This window comes from Ictidomys tridecemlineatus, chromosome 7 (genome assembly GCF_052094955.1).
Source record: "Ictidomys tridecemlineatus isolate mIctTri1 chromosome 7, mIctTri1.hap1, whole genome shotgun sequence".
Taxonomy (NCBI): Eukaryota; Metazoa; Chordata; class Mammalia; order Rodentia; family Sciuridae; genus Ictidomys; species Ictidomys tridecemlineatus.
The window spans coordinates 86235743-86258939 of NC_135483.1; the positions used below are offsets into that span (position 1 = coordinate 86235743).

Sequence of the window (23197 nt, forward strand, 5' to 3'; positions counted from 1 at the left end):
TGCACTTCCCTGTATTACCACCAGGGCAGCCTGGACCTAGGGGCTCTGCAGGTGTGTGGGGCAAGGAGTGCAAAATGGCAGATGAGTGGATGTGTCTGCAGGTTCCACCTTCACCCCACATCAGAGAGGAGAGAAAAGGCGGGGAGGATGTGCACCAAGAGACCTCTGCATCGAGTGAGATATTGGATGTGGGGTGGAGGAGCCTCGAGAATGTGGACGTGAACCCTGTCCCTGGAACCTTGCTCAGGATGCTCACTCTTTTGAATTCGAAGACCTGCAGCACAGGAGTGGCAGGAGTACTTGTGAGTACAGCAGATCTTTTTAAACTTATATTGAAAACTTAGAAATTGTGTTGTTATTGTTAATAAATATTGACCAATTTAATCTCTGGTTTGTCTCTGAAAATGAAGCTTTAAAAGTATCTCCAAATCCCACCACTAAAATAGTATGGATTAAAATTGTTTTTCCTCTTGTTGCATTTAAAACATAAGAAGCATGTTTTGACTTTTGTGAACCTAAATGTAGGCTGCTGTTTTTCATATTCTTTGAGTAAGTGCAAGAACCTAAAATTAGTGCTAGAATATTGACAGGTGAGATGAGGTGAGTGAACATAATAGGAGCTTGCAAGTGCCTTCACTTAACGTCATTTCATTACAAATGCATTTCATAGGAACTATGTAAGAAAAAGTAATAGCCATCAAACTGGCTCTGTTCTGCATAGTGTAGATCCTTGCATTTGGAACTCTGCAGAGTGAAGTGGACCAGAGAACTCTGGCATTGCACTGGCGGGCACAGCAGTAGGGTACAGGAATAAACCTGGATTTCCCTGGCATGTTCTGGGAGACTTCCAGCTTCTCTCTCGAGAGGGCTTTTGCTTAGAAGAAAAAATGGTTTGTCATTCAGGTTGTTTTAAATGTTCAAATGCTTGTGTTTTGTGATTTGTTCTGCTTCTGATTTTTGTGGGTTCAGGGTAGTCAGGCTGATTGCTCTGCTCTGGATTAACGCTATGATATGCTAGCCAAATGGTTTCAGCAGTCCTCAAGGTATTTTAATCTGACAATTAAAAAAAAAGTTTAAAAAATCTTGATCACAGGGCTTTTCTTTTTCTTGAGGAATTTTTAAAACATCTCTCATGTCCTTCACTCCCTCCCTCCATCCCTCATTAATTTTTTTTTTTAATTAGTTGTGACTGGGTGTGGTTGTGCACTCCTGTAATCCCAGTGGCTCAGGAGGTTGAAAGTCAAGAAGATCATGAATTCAAAGCCAGCTTCAGCAACAGTGAAGTGCTTAGCAACTCAGATGCTGTCTCTAAATAAAATACAAATGAAATACAAAATAGGGTTGGGGATGTGGCTCAATGGTTGAGTGTCCCTAAGTTTAATCCCCAGTACCATTTTCCTACCTTGCCCTCCCCCCAAAAAAAGAAGGCAAGTTGTGGGCAGGAGGACAAATTAATGTGACTTTCAAGAAATTCACTTTACTGCCATGTATCCAGATTAAGCTTTGTCATCATGGGAAAGTTTAACCTGAAGGAAAAAGCACTGCAAAGTTACTCTTCCACCATTCATCCCTCTGTGCCAACTGGCTTAATGATTTCATTTCACTCATTTAAGACCATAGTGTATGTGAGTCTCTGAAACAAATGAACATGCAATATCGACCTGCATTTCAGACACAATTTTAACTTAGCTTTGTGTAACCACCTCCATGAATTAATTAAAATGGGGCATTTACATGAAACCCAATCATTAAGTCCTGTAAGAAAGCATTGTCATTTTGCTAAGAGATTTAAAAATAATCAGACTAATTAATTTGCTTGTAGAAATGAATTACCAGATAATTCCTACACATAGTCACTGAAGTACAATTAAAAAACAAGTCACTGGAGGTCACTATAACTTGGAGTAAATGTAGCTTCAGAAACAATTGCCATGAGAGGAGCAGGGGGCTTTTTGCTGCCTCTCCCATTTCCTTAGTTTTAATTGCATGATTTTGATGTTGTAAGCAGTTTTACTCTTTGTTTTTCATTGGTATTGCATTCCCTGGAACCCAAGAGAATGCCCTCTCTGACCCTGAGCATTCTTGCTAAGAAGTCACAGTGCAGGTACTCTGTGGGGAGGGGCAGTACACCTGCCTGCAGTAGATGTGTTTCTAAGCCCAACTCCCTGTGGCTCTCTGGCTGACTCCGTAAATATCAACACTAGCTTTCATGTATCACCTCTTTTAATTTTGTTGTATTTAGTACTCAAATTAATGTTAAAAATAAATTTACATTGCCACAACCCTTTTAGATAATAAGGTCAATCTCCACAGGGAAGAGATGGCTGTGATGGTTCTTCAAATGTCAAGATTATATTTGAATGGCTTGTGGCTTTAAAGGTTCACAGAGACTAGGAAAAAATACATTTGATAATTCCTTAGGGCTCCCATTCTGATAGTATGACTTCTGGGAGTAGAAATAATGGTGAATAAATGTTATTAATCTCATTAGGTAAGATAGATAAGTTAATAGATAAGCTAATATTTGTTTTCTGAGTATTTGGGAAGTATTTGTGTGTATGTGTGTACAAGTAAGGTACTTAAAACTTGTATTTGAAATCTGTTATTACCAAGTCATAAAGAGTTTATTCTCATGTCTGTGCTATCCTGTCAGAAATTAAATTAGTTAATTAATTAATTAATTTTGCTGTATTTGGATTGAACCACAGGGCACTTTACCACTAAGCTATATCCCCTGCCCTTTTTATTTATTTATTTCTTAGATGGGGCCTCCCTAAGTTGATTAGTGCCTTGCTGATTTGCTGAGGTTGGCTTCAAACTTGCCATCCTCCTGCCTCAGCCTCCTGTTTGTGAGAAATTTTAAAGAGGAGTTTGCTGGCAGGGTAGAAAATTAGGTTCAATACAAAGCCATGGACCTCAGTGTTGCTAAATGCTTTTACTGGCTAACCTTCATTTCCTTAAGAAGTGCTTTAAGAACTTAAATAGTCCTTTCCTGTAGACTTTATGACTAAACTGAAATGTTCTTGAGCACCAACATGAAAGTCATGAGAAGTACAAAGATATCTAAAAAAATGCATAGATCTTCTTCCCATACAGACTGAATGCTGGTTCTCAGGAGGAAACCATTCTTCCTTATGGGTCAGCTCGCATGAGGTTTGGTCATGAGAGCAACTCTTCCAGAATAGGACTTGCTGGAAGTTGCACTCTCAGAGATCATGCACATTTTGACATGATCTTTTTAATCAGAAGGAGATTTTGAGTCAGGAGAATTTTTCACAGAGGGTAAGATGTTTCTAGATAGCCTGTACCAATGGCTTGTGCTTTACTTTTTCCTCCTCCCTTCCTCTTCACTCCTCCCCCTTTCTCTCTCTTTTTTTTTCCTCTCTACTCTCTCTGTCCCTGAGGTTAAACCAAGTTGAGTGGACTGCAACTATATATAGTCTATGACACAGGATCTATTATTTTGAAAATATGAGCAACTGCCTGGGCTGCCTTCTAAAACTCTTTTAGTCAAGATGAGAGTGTTTTATGTGGGAAATTCTTGATGGGAACTCTAGGGAAAATTTGAACACAGATTCTGAGTTAGAGTTCAGTTTTTTGTATGAGCAGTTGTCATTTCCTTTACTTCCTTTTAGGAGGCACAAGTGGAGGAAGAAGGTAAGTCTGTTTTATCATTTTCCCCGGGAATCTGCCATTTATTAATTTTTGGGTATTTGGAGGAAAAAGAGGGAGAATAATAAAATGTCCATGTTTTGTTTTTTTATCCAATGCTTTAAATCTGTCTCATGGATTGTCACTCTGAAGTATAGGGTTCACTCTTCTCCCATGTAGCAGCTACACAGTTGGAATCTAACAGCTGCATCATTCGCTCCATGTAGGTAAAGCACAAACTCTACCTGACAGCTTCTGTGCCCCCATTACTCTAAGGAGGATTGAAGTACATATTAGCAATTTCATTCCTTGATGGTGATATCTGAGGAGTGACCACACTTACAGATCCAGGGAGTCAATTCAGTGAGTAGATCTGACTTGGAATCTCTGCACGTGAAATTTTCTCCAGAAGCTTCCTTTTGCTTTCTTCCCCAGTCAAAAGTGCCCTTTATATTCCAAGAAAAAAAAAAACTCTGGGTCACTATAGGTAGAACATACACTTTGAGTCACTATTCTAAGAGTGATAATGTTTATTTTCATCCATTGATGTCTTCCTTCCTTTCCATTAAGTTCAAAAAATCACTCATGGAAATGTCCCTGCCCATGACTGGAGGTGCAGACCAAGTCTATTTTGTTGGCTTACATGGGAAGCAAATCCATGATGTTCAAGTAATATGCTTGACCTGAGGAGTCTCCATATTGACACCTTGATTTGAAGATTTATACACTGTCTTCATTGAAGCCTCGTGGAAAGCATTACTTTATATCATATTTGGTGATAGTGTATTAATCCTACAAGTTCCTGCACAGTATTACCAGTTTCAAGTATAAATATCCACAGTGTCATCTAATAGCAACACAACTGTAGTGTATATGTTATTCTTATCTGAGAACACAGTCAACCTTAAATACTTGGTATAAATCAGGGGCATGTAGAATGGAGGCTCTGAACAGTCTCCCATATAATGTCATGAACATTTATTAAAAAATCGTTCAGTAGTGTCTTTGTCAAATTCTCTAAGAGTTTTCTCTCAGTAGTCAAGTCATTTAGTGGACATGGAGTGTTTGTCCTTATTTGATAAGGGCTGTCAATACTCTTTATTGCTAAAGGAATATGTTCAATCTCAAGTAACGCTATGAGTGCTAAGAGGATCAAAATAGTCTATAAAGCCTTGGATAACAGGGTCTAAACTCCTGCTGATATTTTAACTGAGTCAGGCTTTTCTTTCCTCAGTAGCATGCTTGCTGTTTGCCTATAGTGAGTTGGATCTGCATCAACCTGGTATGTGTGGGAAGGCCCCCCTGTGAATGGGAAGCCATGCATTGATGTAGGCATTGGGGAAATAGCCCTGGAAACAGGGATCAGTGTCTTTATGGGCATTTGAACTTGGAGTTTTTTAAAAAGAACTTTTGACAAACTAGTAAAAAGATCGGTATTCATAGTATGTGAACACATTTCCCAGAAGTATGAAGACTAGGATGTGTTTGCGTACTTACAGAAAACAATAGCATTTTCTTTAATAAAAGTTCATGTGACTGCTAAGCCCAGAGTGCCAAATGAGGAGAGATCTAGGCTTGGTGGGGTCTGAAGCTTGTGGAATTGTAGGGGATTCTTTAAGCAAAAGCAAACTAAATGACCATAAGGACCCATTCTCAGTGCCCTTTCCAGGCCTGTAGGGTATTATGAGGAGAACTCAGGCCTCATGGGTCTCAAGGAAAATCATCTTCTCTGTGTGAGTTGTTTGGTAAAAGTGAGATCAAATCATTACAAAGTACCTGATAAAGGACAGGAAACTGTCCTTAAATAAGTAAATGTTAGAACTGGGGATGTGACTCAAGCGGTAGCGCGCTCGCCTGCGCCTGGCATGCTCGGGGTGCTGGGTTCGATCCTCAGCACAACAGAAAATTAAAATAAAGATGTTGGGTCCACTGAATACTGAAAAATAAATACTAAAAAAATAAATAGGGGCTGGGGATGTGGATCAAGTGGTAGTGCGCTTGCCTGGCAGGCATACGGCTCGGGTTTGATCCTCAGCACCACATACAAAGATGTTGTATCCACTGAAAACTAAAAAAAAAAAAATTATGTATATTAAAAAAATTCTCTCTCTCTCTCAAAAAAAGAAGGGAACAACTCATTGATGAGTTTATTTAAAAAAAATAAGTAAATGTTAAAAATGTGATTTTTTTATACAATGGAATTTTACTCAGCAATAAAAGAGAATAAAATCATGGCATTTTCAGGTAAATGGATGGAGTTTGAGAAAATGATGCTAAGTGAAGTTAGCCAATCCCAAAATAACAAATGCCAAATATTTTCTCTGATATAAGGAGGCTGACTCATAGTGGGGTACGGAGGGGGAGCATGGGAGGAATAGATGAACTCTAGATAGGACAGAGGGGTGGGAGAGAAAGGGAGGGGGCAAGGGGTTAGCAAGGATGGTGGAATGAGATGGGCATCATTATCTAAAGTACATGTATGAAGACACAAATTGGGTGTCAATCTATTTTATATACAAACAGAGATGAAAAATTGTGGTATATATGTGTAATAAAAATTGTAATGCATTCTGCTGCCATGTATTTAAAAAAATCAATAAAAAATAAGTATATGTTATGGTGAATTTTCCCTTTAAATCACAAAGGAAATATAAGATATAATATTCCTAGGTAATTGTGACTCAAAGTATATGTCCTACCTATAGTGATCCAGAATTTTTTTCTCGGAATATGAAGGGCACTTTTGACTGGGGAAGAAAGCAATATAATAGATACACTTTTGAATATAAAAGTGTAAAATAGCTTAAATGATTTGAAAGTATTTATCTAGGGTTTAGCTGTAGCCTCAGGTTTCTAAATAACAAGGATGAATTGAACTTTAGGATATTTTCCTCATTTATTTTTTTAGAACTTTTGAAGGGTTATTTCAACACACAAAGTTCTTTAGTGTGTCTTGTAAATTTTACACATTTCTACCTGCCTCTGGGACCCACTGATAATCCAGTTGCCTTAGGCCTGTGCTGTTAGTATTGAATAGCTTCTTAAAAACTGCATTATATATTTCTGTATATTTTTGAAAGGCATAAAACCAAATATAAAATGTTTCTTCAAAATATAGATATGTGTTTTTTTCTAGTTTCAATTCTAAAGCATAAAATTATGTGCTTTGAATGTTTTTTCAAATCACTACTTAAGAAAATTCTGCAAATTTCATGATTTTGTCATTTTTTAGTGCTGCGAAATACAGATTGGACACAATAATAAACTTTCAACAGACAAAAAAAATAGAAAAAAAAAAAAAAGAAAATTCTGTACCACTTTTAAATACTGCCAAAGAGTGTGATAGTATGACTTCTCAGTCTTCTACAAAGGCATTGATTAACAGGTGTTACCGCTATTTACGGCTTGCTTCTTGGAATGCTGAGGTATAACACCAGAGAAGCATGCTGAGGCAAGTGTAGAGTGGAAAGTAGAAGCTTTATTAAAGGACAGCAGAAAAGACTTCTCCCTGGAGGAAGAAGGGGACCCAAGAGGTGGAATCCATGGAAGGTGGAGGTCTTCCCTTTTTTATATAGTGCTAAGGTCTTCTTTTCAGCTTTCCCACATTCATGCCTTTTGTTTCCCTTTATCTTTCAGTGATATAATGCAGGTGGGAAGACCCAAAAGGTGGGGAATAGATGGGCTGGAGGAGTTATCTGGGCAGGAAAGGCCTGGGGCAGCTTTTGATTAGCATTTCCCTGTTTGCTGGGAGCTGTTTCATTAACTGTTCCTTAGAATGGGTTCCAGGCCTTGGGGACATTAACATTTCAATTTCCCCAAGTGTTGCTCTGGTTTCCTGGACTCCATTCTCAATAATGGCCTCCTTTTCATTTATCTTACTTGATTTTAGACTGGATTTATCTAACTACACTAACTACCTCTCTGTAAATCTGGCTTCACTGGTACCCATTATTTCTTAATTATCTAGGATAAAACTCCAATAGCTCTCTTACTTGTTTATTATTTGATTATAATTGAAACACTGAAATGTTATCTGCTAAATTGATGAGTGCAGTTTTGCAGATAGAAAAGATAAAGATATTAGTGTCCTCTAGGACATTAATTAGTTTTTATGTAATCTAGCCATCTCTTTCTCATGTCCTCTCAAAAATGCCTGTAAATTTCTACTTCCTCAAAAATGTACTTTCCCTGGATCATTTGTTGATGAGCTTACAAAACTTTCTGTATTTGCTTAAGAGTCAGACACTTCAATTCTTTTTAAGTGTTTGAAAATGGTGCTATGACATAGACATTGAACATATCATTGTGTGATCATAAGGCTGCTTAGTTCAGTTGTCCCTTTATACTGTATATCCTTTCTTATCCATTAGAAACTTTATTTATTTTTTTTCTTCTTTTTTTTATTGTTGGTCGTTCAAAACATTACACAGTTCTTAATACATCATCTTTCACAGTTTGATTCAAGTGGGTTATGAACTCCCAACTTTACCCCGTATACAGATTGCTGTATCACATCAGTTACCCTTCCATTGATTGACATATTGCTTTTCTAGTGTCTGATGTATTCTGCTGTCAGTCCTATTCTCTACTATCCCCCCTCCCCTCCCCTCCCCTCCCCTTTTTTCTCTCTACCCTATTAGAAACTTTAATCTTCAATAATGGAATAGAGAGCTAGCTTGGAAAACAGGTAAAAATATAATTAGATTAAAAATATTGGGTATTTTCAATATATTATAGTGAAAACTAATAGAAGCATAAAACATTTGACTTTCAAAAATTGTTATTATTTGTATACTATAATTATAATAGTGGAATTTATTATGCCATATTTATATATGCATATATCATAATTTGATTAGTCTCATTCATTCCCCAATACCTTTCCTTTTATTCCTTCCCTTCCTCTCCCATACACTTACTCTATTCTACTGATCTCTCTTCTATTATTATTATTTATTGTTAGTGCATTATAATTATACATGTCAGTGAGATTCACTTTGATTTATTCATGGAGGGACATAACTAATTTGGTAGATTTCATTACCCATGACTTCCCCATGCCCTTTTCTCCTCTCTTCCTCTCTATCCCTTTCTTCTACTCTATTGGTTCCTGTCTTCATGAGATTCTTTTTTTATTCTTTTTTTCCTTCTCTCTTGCTTCACATATGAGAGAGAACATTTTATCCTTGAACTGTGTGAATCTGGCTTCACATATTTTATTTAGCATGGTGTTCTTTAGTTCCATCCATTTAACTAACAAATGACATGATTTCATTCTTCTTTATGGCTGAATAAAAGTCTATTGTATTCATTTTTTCATCAGTTGAGCACTTGGGCTGATTCCACTGTAAAGGTAAAATTTCCAACCTGATTCTAAGCCGCAGAGCCTGAGTTAAAGTGTAAAAGACCAGGCATCCTAAAGTTTCCAAAGTGCAGAGATTGGGTTAAAAAGTAAAAGACTGGGTATTGTTAGAGTCCCTCTGCTACCCCCAAAACTTGTAATCCCTGTAGCTGTTAGGACAATACTGGAACTGCCCAGTAAATATTTCCACTGACTTTCTGGTTGTTTAATAGCTAAGGGTTTTGAGTTGCTTGGCATGTAGGCATTGCAGGACCTAAACCAATCAGTTTGAATGTGTACCCCACCTAGGAGCACCAATCACTCCTGCCCTGATTGTTCCCGCCAATGTATGCACTAATCCTGACTCAGGGTTGTTGTTCAATTTTCCCGCGCCTCATGATGATTTGTTGTTATGTATGCAAAGCCCCCCCCCCCTCCAGAAAGTGTACTTAAGCTCTGCTTGAACTCTGCTCTGGGCTCTGGGCTGCTCTCCATTCTTGAGTGAGCACAGAGTCCCAGCGCGCTGAAATGGATCCCCAATAAATATCCCCTTTTGCCAATTGCATGGAGTCAGTCTCTTGGGTGGTCTCTCCCTCCGACGTTTCGCCAGACCCTTACACCACAACTTGAACTAAATCAGTATACTATAGTGATACGTGAATACCAATGATTATAGCAGTGTAATTTACAAAACACTTAGCATTTTAATTAGATTAAAATTAGAAATCGCATTCTTATTATATGCTCATTAATATCACAGCAATAAAAAATTTCTTCCAAGATTATAAGTCGCAAAGTGGGGGAAAATATATACTATTTCTTATCTGTGCTGTAGCATTCATTAAATTTCTTCTGTATACACTTTAGGATAAGGTATACTTGCACATATAAGATGTGCATGGAGGCAGGGTCAATTATATCTAACCCATGAAAAAAAAAATTGGATAATGTTTGGTTTTTGACTAACAAACATAACATTTTTTTATTTCATTGGGAGGTTATTATGAATGTGTCTGATATTTAGAATTATGGAACTTTCTAAATATTTTTAGGATGTGGCTTTCAGAAACTGTATTGCTTGTGGTTCCATCACCTGATTTAGTGGTTTTATTCTCTGGAGAAGGAATTGTAATGCCACGTGATTTTTGGGACTGGTGGACATTGGACTCTGTTTCCATAGCCCTGGGTGGTTCCTGGAACTTTGGCTGAAGCTTCAGTCTTATTTGTAATGTCCTATTATTTGGGATATTCAAGACCCAACAGAAAATTTCTCTAATATGTGAGCAAGCAGTGGAACCACTGATTGGAGTCCTGCAGGTTCAATTTCTTGCCAGAAGACTTAGAGCAGGTGCTGCCTGAAGGACTCAGACTCTGTAAGTCCTTTGTTATGTTACCATCTAAATCCTTGGTTTGTCTGAGTGGTTGGTAAAGTTAAATTGAATACAGTGTTTCTAGGATTAGTGAACTGTTGGACAAAGTGGTGAAATTATCACTGCTGTCAACAGAAATTCACTAAGGGAGAATTCAAGATAAAAAGGAAGGCTCATAGCTTATTGGTTAGTCCAAGCAGCAAAAACAAAACACCCATGTCAGAGAGGGAGGAGCAGAGATTTATTCAGGAAAGCAAGGAATCCATCTTCAGGAAGAATGCGGCTGTCAAGGGAGTGAGATGCACCTTTTGGGAACTCAGGCTCTTAGAAAAAAATCTGGCTTGGGAAGTGACAGCCCTTGGAGAAAAACTGACTAGAGAGTGAAGGTATGAGGAATTTATCACAAGGCTTTGAGTTTAAAGTAGTCTCCCTTTTCTTCCTTTGTCTCCTTTCTACCTATCTTTTATTTATTCTATTTCAATATGATATTATTCAGAAATGCTACCTACTCACTATCCTATAAACTTAATGGAAAAGAAAAGGAAGGATGTACTTCACAAAGAAGAGAGAATGAATCCAAAGAAAATGAAGTGAAAAAAACTCTTATCAATAGTATGCAAAACAAATTAATAAAACAGGAAAATTTGATAAGATCTAAATTAGTAGATATTGAACAGCTATCTGAAAATCTCAATTGTTATAAAAATAGGGACTGAGATCACCAGGTGGGGAAGGTAAGGAAGGAGAATGTTCTTATTCATGTTCTTCAGGAACACAGTGGATTTTAACCTTAAACATTTATTTTTAAAAAAATGAGATTTGGTTTTGTGTCAAAGAGAAGAATGCTCAGTAGAAAGTAAATTGTGCATGCTGTCAATTGTGAGACTTGTTTCCTACTTAGGAAAAAAGTCATGTTTTGTTTCAATGAGTGCTTGTTGGTTCATTCACTGTTTTATATAAGAATATCTTCCCCTAAACCTGGAAATTGTGTTCATGGTGTAGAATGGGTGGATGAGATCATTCAAGCATGTGGTTTTCCTCAGTCTACTTTTTTTCTTTCATTTCTTAATTGGGGGTGGGTAACTACAGATTGAACCCAGGGATGCTTAACCACTGAGGTATATCCCCAGCCATTTTTATTTTTATTTTTTTGTTTTGCGGCAGAGTTATTGAGGCCCAGCCTCCCAGAGCTGCTGGGATTACAGCCCTGCACCACCATGCCTGGCCCATAATCCACTTGCTATGGGGCCTGCTGTAGCCAAGGAGGCTCACCTGTGGTGGCTAGGTGACCCCTGAATGTATCCACAGGGTGTATTTAATTCATGCTTCTACAGTCCTACCAGTGTATTTAAGAAGTTTTTACAATCATTATTGCTGGTAAATTATAGAACAAACACTTTTTTTCTGTGAGCAATTTAAATATTTAGTTAATTCTTATATTTTAAGCTTTCTTGCTTTAGTAATGCTTATAGGGTGTAGATTTAGATTTGGATTTATAAAAGAAAAGTCACTATCCACACATGGTGTTGCTCAGACAAAGGGACATTTCTATTGGGCCTTCTCAAGGTTCACTGGTTCACCCTGATGGAGATTAAATTGGAGAAGAGCTATACAAATTTATTAAGGTGGAAAAAGGGAAAACCCAGCAGGGGTGGGGGTGGGGAGAGATCATAAGAGGATTGGATATGCACAGCCAGCAAGGATATCTTGTGATGCAGAAGGGGTCTTCCAGGCAACAACCACCTGTGGCCAACTATCTGGGTCAGGTGTTAGAATCTCAATCTCTATTTGCTGTGTTTATAGCCCTCATAGGCAGAAAAGAGGTGGGGGATATAAAATGGACCTCCCACCCCAATGCACAGCTGCTATTTACTAATGTAGATAGATACTTTTCTTTTGGAAAAGAACCACCTTTCAGAACCATTCCTGTGTTCACAGAGCCTGAAGTTTCTCTGAATTATCCAATTTGAAATATGCCAAAGAAATGTGTCTGGGGTAGGATATTTTACTCTCCTACAGGGTCACTAAATAAAGTTTCTCTAAATTCTTCTCAACTGCGAATGTTCAAATTATCAGATTGTGTGTGTGTGTGTGTGTGTGTGTGTGTGTGTGTGTTTTCTAAGACAGTGAAAAAAATTCTCCTGCAGCCTAAGTCTTATCCTGAAAACCCAACATATTATTATATTTATGAATCCAATGTGACAGTACACTTGTTAAATTTTTGTAAGTTTTTAAAGTCTGTGGTATTTTCAGAAGAAACATTTCTCTAAGTAGAAATGACCATATGAAATTTTTCATATTATTTCTAGGGTTTAAAAAATTGTGCAGCAATTTTCAATTATTCCACAACAATATAACCCCACACCCACCTGGAAAATTTAGACCCTCTGGTTCTTATTATAATTTTTTTTTCTTTTTGTTACCAGAGATTAAATTCATAAGAATGAGTGTGTCTTAAGTTTTAAAATCAGAAGCTGAAATATTATTTTATTATTTCAGTCTAAGGTTGTTATTATGGCATGACAAACAACAGGCTATTGATTAAAGTGGCTTTTCAATATGGTTTAAATGTTTTATAAATATGAATTTGTTGCATCAGACAGCCGAGGAGGATAGCCCTAGCAATCTGACCTGAATCAGTGTCAATTGTGTACATTTGTGATGTGTTTAGTTTTTCTATAAAACATATCACAACTAAAAATTTTTCTTTTGTGGTGCTAGAGATGGAATCCATCCATCACCTTGCTCAGGCTGGATAAGCACTCTACCACTGACCTATGCCCCCACCCCAATTCTAAAGCTTCTTTTAGAAACACAACCTTGATTATGTTCATACTTATGAACGAATAAGTGCACTCAAAAGTTGAGATAATTTTGCAGAATCATTCTCATGTATATGAGTGGCTATTATACAGAGAAATAAATTTGCTTTGGCCTAACTACAGTATTTCCTTTTCTCTTCTGTTCATTCTTATAAGCTTATTATTTGTACTCAGCTTTCTTTTCTCCTAAGTTATAGTTCTTTACAATTGCTTTATCATCTCACCTGTTAAAAAATTTCTTTGAATAATTTTCATAGCTTTGAAGCCTTTCAAGTTTTATCTATTTTTTATGGACATATTATTTCTCAGATTATTTATAAGAATAATATTCAGTTAATGAAACTGCATATTTTATAATGATGTCATAGTATAAAAATGACATCTGATCCTACCAACTTTCACTCCAGGCATCATAGTATAAAAGAAAGAACAGTTCATATTGAAAACATCAAGGAGTGAAGATTTTTGAGGGTACCTGAAAGTTCACCTTGTGTGTATGTCAATTAGCTGGAAGATGCAGAAGTGCAGGAACTGTACTGTCCCAGTACACAGGTAGAGAGATTCTCCTGTGCCAGGGCCTCACAGGAGGAGGGCACTGTGGGAGATCACTCTGAATGATTCGTGTTCTCAGTCCCTGAGAGGAGAGGCTTTGACCATCACTACATCTCATAGTGACCTGGACATTGCCCAGTCCTGGAAGTTGTCTTCATACATAGGTGTGTTGCCCTGCAGCACCTTGGGTTGAATTACACACACCTTTTCTTTGTAACCTGCCCCTCTGACCTTTTTTTGGATGGAACTTTCTAAGAATGAAGGTCCCCCCAATAAAAGCCCACTTCCGAATGTGCTCCCTCTCATTGGCCAGCCTCTCCTGACTTTCCCTTGCTCTCCCATTTGGGGAGCTTGAGGCTGAAAGCCATGGAGCCTTCCTGAAGCTTGTTTAAAGGTGAAGTGTAAGTCTGTGTTTTATTTGGTGTCCCTGGAAATTCACATGAGTGACCTGAAGTTCAGCTGCCCACATGGGTCGGGGCAGCAGGGCACCTTGTTTTGATCACATGATTTCATAGGTGGCCTCAGGAATCAATTGGAATAGCTGATTCTAAGTCCTTCCAGTTAGGGTTATAAAGAAAATTATCATTTTTTTTTTTAAAAAAGTATCAAATTGTTTTTTCCAAGGAAAGATTATACTATAAAAGTTGTTTCTTTTTAAAAATATTACTGTTATTATTATTATTGGTACCATGGATTGAATCCAGGGGCACTTAACACTGAACCACATCCCCAGCCCTTTTTAATTTTTTTAATTTAGAGACAGGGTCTTGCTTAGTTGCTTAAGGGCTTGTTAAGTTGCTGAAGCTGGCTTTGAACTCGTGATCCTCCTGCCTCAGCCTGCTGAGCTGCTGGCATGCACTACTGTGACCAGTCTTTTTTTTTCTTTTTCTTTTTAATACTAAGCTTTGGGGAATGAATGAATGTTTTGTTTGGCACTGTGAATGCCTCCCCCCTACACTTGTATTTTAAATTAGATGTGGAGGTTACAACTGTCCTCCACAGGATTATTTGTAGGGTCTTAATATGTGATAACTGTCCTCACAGGATTATTTGTAGGGTCTTAATATGTGATAACTTATTTCACGATAAAGAAAATAATGCAAATGCTTTTCATCCTAGCAGCAACCCTATTGGTTGTGTGATCTCCATTGTGTAGATGAGAAAGCTGAGGCTGAGGAACATCCCAAGATTAGTCAACTGGTTCATTCTCTCTGACTTATACCCTGAATACTCTGCTTCTCAAATCTGTGCTTAGTTATCAGCAAGCTAAGGGATGTGGGTGTGTGTGTTTGGGGGTGGGGGAGACACCATAGTGGTGAGAAAAAAAAATGTGAGCAGAAGTGACTACAGGGGGAGCCATGGGCCATGGCTGTCAATGGACATTCATTAAGGAAGGCCTGCTGGGGCCCAGGCTGGGAAGGGGAGCAGGCCCTCATGTTAAACAGTTCATGGGTTAACCCTCATTTGCCCCCCCACCAATGGAGGAACCCCTTAGCCTACAATACGAATAACTCTGACTGGAGTTTTGTTGCATTGGAGAAATTGCCATGGTAACACTCCAGGTAGCAAAGCCTGAACAGAATTCATTGAAATGCCCATAATGCCCTAGTAACATAATGCTCCAGTAACATACCAACCACTTTGGGGCTTCTTAACCATTTGTGTGTGTGTGTGTGTGTGTGTGTGTGCCACGAACAAATCCATTCTGCAGTTTGCTGAAGCCAATGAGCCCCTTCTCAGAGTAATGCTAGTAGATGCAGAACATTTGCATCTGGAATTACAGAGAAAAGCAATTATTAAAGTGCAGTAATGAGGGTACTAGAAATGTTAATATAATAGCCATCCTTGGCTATTAATTAGCATGCAAAAGAACAAAATCTGGCAATGAACTTAATAACTACTGTTATTTTGAAGAAATGAGACACAAACTGTATTTCTAACCATGCAATGATTGCTATAAAAATATCTAATTTATATTGGTTAACCAAATGCACAGGGCATGCTGAACCTGTGTGGCCTGTCATGTTGAGTTGAGTTAGAGGTTAGTGAAAATAAAGATGTAATTGTCCTCTACTCAGGTTTACATAGCCCCTTCCCTTCATTCCCCTGGATTAAGAACCCTGAGCCATGTGAGTCACTTCTTCAAGTCTTATGAACAGCCTCCTGGGCTTGCTTTCTTTCTTTCTTTCTTTCTTTCTTTCTTTCTTTCTTTCTTTCTTTCTTTCTTTTATTTATTTTGAGAGAGATTTTTTTTAATATTTATTTTTAATTTTTTAATTTTTTTTATTTTTTTAGTTTTCGGTGGACACAACATCTTTTATTTTAGTTTTATGTGGTGCTGAGGATCAAACCCAGCACCCTGCTCATGCCAGGCAAGCATGCTACCTCTTGAGCCACATCCCCAGCTCCACCTCCTGGACTTTCAATTGGGCTTTTAGTGAACCTTTAGCTCAAGTTAGGGAAAATGATACCTTAAAAATATGGAGTCTTCCTGCTTGTAGTTCTTGCAGACTGCATTTAGGTAGTCCCCCTCTTCCCATTTCCCAACAGAGTTTTTATAATGATCCCCATAAATACTTGCATCATTTTGTAGGATGCATTCTTAGGAGCCAGTATATTTTGTTACCATTTGATATTCTCTCCTACTTTGTAAGTATAGCTAGTGTTCCAATATAGCGTTAGTTTTTGAATATTGAGCTAATAGCTAAGCAAACATTTTTTTAAAAAATTTCTATCTATACAGTCACATCATCTGCAAGTTCTAACAGTTGCTTTTTCTTCTTTCCAGTTTATATGCTCTTCATTTTAAATTTTCTTCTGTTTACTGAGAGGACTTTTGGTACAATGATAATAGAAGCAGTCGTCTTCCTGATTTTAAAGAAAATCCTTCTAATATGTCCCCATTGAGTCATGTGCTAATACAAATTTTCAGCAGCTATCAAGAGACAACCATGAACTTTTCATGAATTTTACAAGTCAGTGTCAAAATATACCATTATTTAAAATTAAATTATGACTCCAACAATTGCAGGCTGATGAGCGAGCTTGGTGCGCACGGTGTTTGCAGCAAGCGGACTTACCCCTGGAGCGCAAGCTCTGACTTATCTGGCTGGGGACCCGAGGTCCTGAGTTGGTGCTTCAGAGCGCCCCGGGGGAACCAAGCGCCCAGACCTTCGCTGCAGGGCTTGTAGCCACGGGAATCCACGCATCCCCCACCTAACCTCCGCTGGGCAGCATCTTTACAGTTCCGCACTGCTGCTGTCCCACACTGGAGTCCCTGAATACTAGCCGCCACCCTACTTTCCACCGCCCTTCCAGCAGCTGGTTTACACTCAGTTGGCCGATCCCTATTTGCATCTGAGCAAAGCCTATGCTGCAGCCATCAATCCCCTGCACCAGCCTGTGACCGCCAGCAACCAGCAGCAGTCCTGGCCTGGCCGCCAGAGCCAGGAGGGGGCCAGCCTGCCTTTGCACCTAGGGTGCCTGGCGGGCCTGCTCCCCCATCTCTCCGGGCAGGAGGGAGGCGCCATGGGCTACAGCTGCTTAGACCTGCTGTTCCCCAGTGTGCACGCCCTGGATGCCACCTGCTTGGCAGAGAACCTGGGGCTCCACGACATGGCTCACCAGATGGAAAAAGTGCAGAACGTCAACTCACACCAGCTTGGGCCTGATCAGACTGTAATCCGCAAAGGTCCCATTTTCCATGATTAAGAACCCCCTAGGTCTCCCCTGTCAGAAGGAGCTGGTGGGAGCCGTGCAGAATCCCATGAAGTCTTCTGTTTGGTTCTGGGAAGACTCTCTCCTCAGCTCCATGTCCAAATATAAAGTGACTGTGGCTGAAGTGCAGAGGCGATTGTCACCTTCTGAATGCTTAAATGCCTGGCTGCTGGGAGGTGTTTTCAGAAAATCCAAGTCCAAAAATGGAGGCCAATCGTTGTGGAGAAAAGTTGGACAAGACTGGGCTGAATCTTCTGGCTGGGAAACTTGGAAAGCTGCTCTTGAGACCCTCCTGACATCCTTGGTGGAAGGAAAAGCTGTTCACTTGGCTTGGGACTTTGTGTATGTCTGTGAAGTTGAGTTTCCTAGTAAGCCAGTGGACAAAATTTAACCAGGCCTCACCCAGGAGGGTAAACCGAGATTGCAAGGAAGAAGAATAAATACACTGGGGGCGGCACAGCAAGTGTGGAAAGAATTCATGGACCTCCTCAATCAAGACTGAACACCCAACTGCAGCAACAGGCCCTCCCTGATCTTGGAAAGGTACCTACAGAACCACCTGTCTCATTTCAGCCTGATTACCCACCCATAGGTTTGGCAGCCAGGCCATCTGCACCGCTGTGTCTGCAGTGTAGAAGCAGGTCAAAGAAGCCCTGATTGTCATAGACAAATCCTATATGAACCCCGGAGACCAGAGTCCAGCAGATTCTAATAAGACCCTGGAGAAAATGGAGAAGTACAAGAAGTAAAATGGGGGGAGGGAGCAAAGGGCAGGAAGGGAAAAGACTGAGGAACCCTTCTCCACTGGGACAGACTGGGGCACGCTCTTGCTAGGGGAGGAGCTTCCAACCTCCCCTACCCACCTATCCAAAGGCTTCTGTCACTTGAGGCTTGCAGGATCTTGACCTGCCCTCATGGATCCCTGTGGCTTTTCCAGCACTGCAGTGTCTGTCCTTGAACACAGGATCCAAGGTGACAAGTACTGGTTTTTGTTTTGTTTTTACTTGCTCAGCGTTATTTTTCGGAACCCCATCCCTCCTTCCTCTGACTTCCAGGGTTAACAAGAAGCCATGCGGTTGAGACGTCAGATTGATTATATTCAGATTAACGATAATTTATTTCCTTCAGTGTTAAGATATGGCTGGTTTTTATGTTCACTAAATATTTTTTTTTCCAAAAATTAGTCTTTATCTACCTACTTTAGCGACGGTTCCCTCCAGGAGGAGGCAAAGGTACCACGTGCTCTGCAGCCAGGGAGTAGGTGCTGGTGGGTGCAAACCCCATGCTCAGAGGGGCCTTCTGGTTGTAGAAAACTTGTAGAAACAATGCCTGCTGACGTTTCATTTTTCTTTTCTCTCTCTCTCTCTTTTTAACTTTGAAAGTTAACTCTTTAAGTGGGTGACTCTTTGGAACGACAGGTTCTTATAAGGAACTGAAGTTTTATTTGCATATTTATTTCAGATCTTGATTTTTCCAGTAAACTTGAAAAGGGTGGCACTAAGCTCTCCTGCTGCCTGTCACCCCCAAGCCCCTGTAGAGGCTCTGTATTTTGAGAAACAGTGTGTTGAGTGTACAGAATATATTTATGCATAATTTAATGGGATCTGTAAATATTGGTGCACTTCTTAAAAGTTTTTGAGAAATATGATTTGATTTTAATGTTAAGTTTTAATGGTGGTGGGGTAATTTATAACATGTCTTTAGATTTTATTCATCTGTACACAGGGTATGAAGAATTAAGAGGATACAGGGCTTTGTTCTTGGTTTGGAAGATTCTGTTTAATCAGAGCTCTGTGTTCAGAAAGCAATAACTTGGTATCTCATTCCTGTGAGGCTCATTCACTGTAAGGTAAATGTGCGTTAGAGTTGGTGTGGGTGAAATGGAGGTTTAAACTCCTTGCCTGTAAATGTTCCCCAATTTGCATGATACTTGTATAATAAAAGTATTCTGGATAGAATCTGTGGAAAAATAAAAAAGTAAAATTAAATTATGTAAGTGAAACTAAGCCAATCATATTGAAAATACAGGTATCAATTATCAAAACTCACCTCTTTTGCTTTTTTTGTAGTGTCTTGCTATGATCCCTGCTCTTCAGGCTGTTTATGTGTCTTCTATGTGTGTGCAAGATGGAAGTGTTTCGTGATGTGTGATTGCGTGCCTTCCAGTCACATCACACTGAGGGCTTTGACTTGGCCATGAGGGGAATAGTTACAATAGGATAATGACAAAGACTGGAAGCTAGGGCTTTTATTTTCCTTATTAGCCTGTTGTTAGGCATAGACTAATATGCTTATGACCAAGATGGTGCAAATTCTAACCTCTTAACTAAAAAAGAAAGGAGAGAAGGAAGGAAGAGGAGAAAGGAGAGCTTCTCCCAGTGTGCTAACCTTCATATGTTGCTTTTCTCTGCAGACATCTGTGATGCTCTGCTGGTCTCTGCCTTGCTCTGGGTGTCCTTCAGCAGCTCTTCAGAGCTGTCCAGTAGCCATGGCTTTGGCTTTGCAAGTCTAAATCAGAGAGATGGTGAGTCAGCTGTTGTTTCTGCTCCTTCCTCAGAGAGAGCTTGCATCTTTATTTTTGTTCCTGTAGCTCAAAAATTAATTATTTGCATTTTATGAAATTAAAGAAATTGGACTTTTCATGTTATCTTTCTTTTTATAATAGATTTATTTTTTTTTTTTTGGATAAATCTCTTCCTTATTGGTTGCCAGTAAATACTCATAAAGGAAATTAAGTCAGAATGGAATTATTGGGAGCTATTCGTTATTTCCAGTTATACCAAATCTTTTTAGTTTGACAATAGACTATGAGAAAATTATTATTCCAATGAGCTGATCATGAAAAACTGAAATATATAAATAAGTAAATGAGCCAACATCAGAGCCACTGGGGTTAGTCAGTAGGCCGCCACACAGGATCTCTGTGATGGAAAGAGAACAGGGCTGCCTGATGGGCAATGAGCACCATCCTGGGACATCATATGAGAGGAAGCCAGGGGAAGGCTGTGCTGATAGTAGGGATGGTCCCTTCCCAGGTAGTATGAAGGAAGCTGTGGACTTGCTTTTTGGAAATGTATCATTCCATCACAGGACTCCAGTGTCATTGAATAAATCATTTTTCTGTTGCACAAATAGTAGTTACAAATAGTAGTTCAGAGGATTAATTCAGTGAATACAATTAAAAATAAAACTCTCTACAAAATTCTAAAGAGGTAGACTGATTTTTCTGTGAAAGGTGAGCTAATTCATTCAGGAAGTACAATTTAAAATGAGCTCTTCCCCTTCTAAGTACATCCTTGTAAATATTGGTGATGTAGTCTTGGAGTTGAGTATTTACTCCCTTTATGTAATATTCCAAAGATCTGGGTTTAAGTATAGCTTGAGTTTCTTTATCCATTTAAAATCAAGCATGGTGCTTAGTTATCAGATACATTGATAGGAAAAAGTTGATACAAGAGGAAAACCCAGAAAGTGGTATTTAAATATAAAATATTTAAATTGCCCATGATTGTCCACTCTCATTTTTTTTCTTAAATGTGAAGGAGCATTCTGTGGCCTGAGAGTTAAACTTCAAATCTCATTCAAATATTTCCAGCATGACAGTAAAAATATATTGTCTTTGAAACCAGGGTTCATCTATTATTTACATTATCAAATTAACATTTTTTGTCTGGTGATTACTCTAATATAATGTTAACATCTAAACTTTTCAGTGGTTTCAAAGATTATAATAATAAGTAAACACTCAATTATTTTATTTTTAAATTTTTTTTAAATTTATTTTTTTAAAAAATAAATGATAGCAGAATGCATTACAATTCTTATTGAACATATACAGCACAATTTTTCATATATCAGGTTGAAAAATTAAAAGTATGTTCATAAAATTATAAAGTATGTTCATACCAATTTGTGTCTTCATACATGTACTTTGGATAATGATGTCCATCACATTCCACAATCCTTGCTAAGCCCCTGCCCGCTCCCTTCACTTCCTACCCCCCAGACCTATCTACAGTTTGTCTATTCCTCCCATGCTCCCCCTCCCTACCACACTATGAATCAGCCTCTTTATATCAGAGAAAATACTTGGCATTTGTTTTTTTGGGGATTGGATGACTTCACTTAGCATTATCTTCTCCAACACCATCCATTTACCTGCAAATGCTATAATTTCATTCTCTTATTGCTGAGTAATATTCCATTGTGTATATATGCCACATTTTTTTGTCCCTTAATTTACTGAAAGGGCAATTCAATTATTTTAAAGAAGCCCAGTGGGCTTGCATGTTGTGTTTCTGATCTGCAGAGACACAAACCATTATGATTCAGGCTTCCCTGCAGCAGGTACTTTTTCCTCTCTATATATATACATATAGAGGAAAAAGTCTCCTAGTTTCAAATCTACTTATTTCTATTATATTTAATTTAAAAAGTTAACAGCTCAGAATATGATAAGCAGTCATTATGAAATGGTAGTACTAATTTCACCATGTATATTCGGATTACTTTCACTGCATATTTAAGTTAATTTTTCCTAAGACAGTAGCATTCAGTGTTAGTGTTTATGGTTGCAACTCTGATTGCATGTAATGTGTGTTTCAATAAATATTCCTTGATATTGCTACCAAACTTCATGCTCATTTGTGAAGAGTGATTTATAAAGCTCAATGTATCAATACTTCTTCTGAAGGATTATTTATGTGTTTTCTGTTTTATGTGTATGATTTTCTTTATATACTCATGCATTTTATTTATTTCTGTATTTGTGTTGTTTTCTTTTGATTTATGAAAAGTAATAAAATACTTCTTAGCAACACTTTTGTGACAAATAAAGGAAAGGAGTCTTATGAACTGTTCTGGGAAGACTGAGTAGAGAAGTCTGGGCAGGTTCAGGTGTTTCCAGTGACCAAAGACAGAGAGGCAGTTCCCAAGGGGCTGAGCATCATGGCAAGTGATCTTGTTGCCACATTTGAGGTCAGTAATTTTTTGAGTTTCCTCTGGAAGAGAAAAGTTATTGTAGTGATAGTAATGGATTTGTATTATCATTCAACATAGAATTAAATGCTCTTAGAGTTCATTTTTTTTAAATTTATATATGACAGTAGAATTTATTTTGGAATATTATATAAACATGGAGTACAACTTCCCATTCTTTTGGTTGTACATGATGTGGAATTATATTGGTTGTGTATTCATCTTTGAACATAGGAAAGTGATGTCAGATTCATTCTTTCCTATCCCCATTCTTCCCTATTCCAATTCCCCCTCCCTTCCCTTCATTCCCCTTTATCTAATCCAAAGTACTTCTTTTCTCCCCCTACCCCATTGTGAGTTAGCATCCACATATCAGAGAGAATGTTTGGCCTTTAGTTTTTTGGGATTGGCTTGTTTTACTTAGCATAATATTCTCCAGTTCCATCCATATACTGGCAAATGCCATAATTTCATTTCTCTTTATGGGTGAGTAATATTCCCTTGTATATATATATACTATGTTTTAAGAGTTTATTTTTAAAAGCTCTGCTTATGATGGTTCTTTTGGAATTCTCATTTAAAGCTTGAGGATAGGTTCCAGGTATACATTTAACTGAGTGGCCCTGACATGATATGCCTTATCTTTTTATTTCACGAAACATAAACTGTTTAAAAGTTAACATCTCAAAATGCCTCCACTAAATTTTTATTAAATTGATAGATAGATTTTAAGAAGTAAAACTTATTCCCAATTAAGAAAATTCATG

The 23197-nt window shown here is 38.3% G+C and overlaps 1 pseudogene; it reads left to right on the plus strand.

Annotated features, from left to right (window-relative positions):
* The first annotated feature begins 74 nt into the window (after positions 1-74).
* On the plus strand, positions 75-19468 carry LOC144365712 (transcription factor AP-2 gamma pseudogene; annotated as a pseudogene).
* Positions 19469-23197: the final 3729 nt, after the last annotated feature.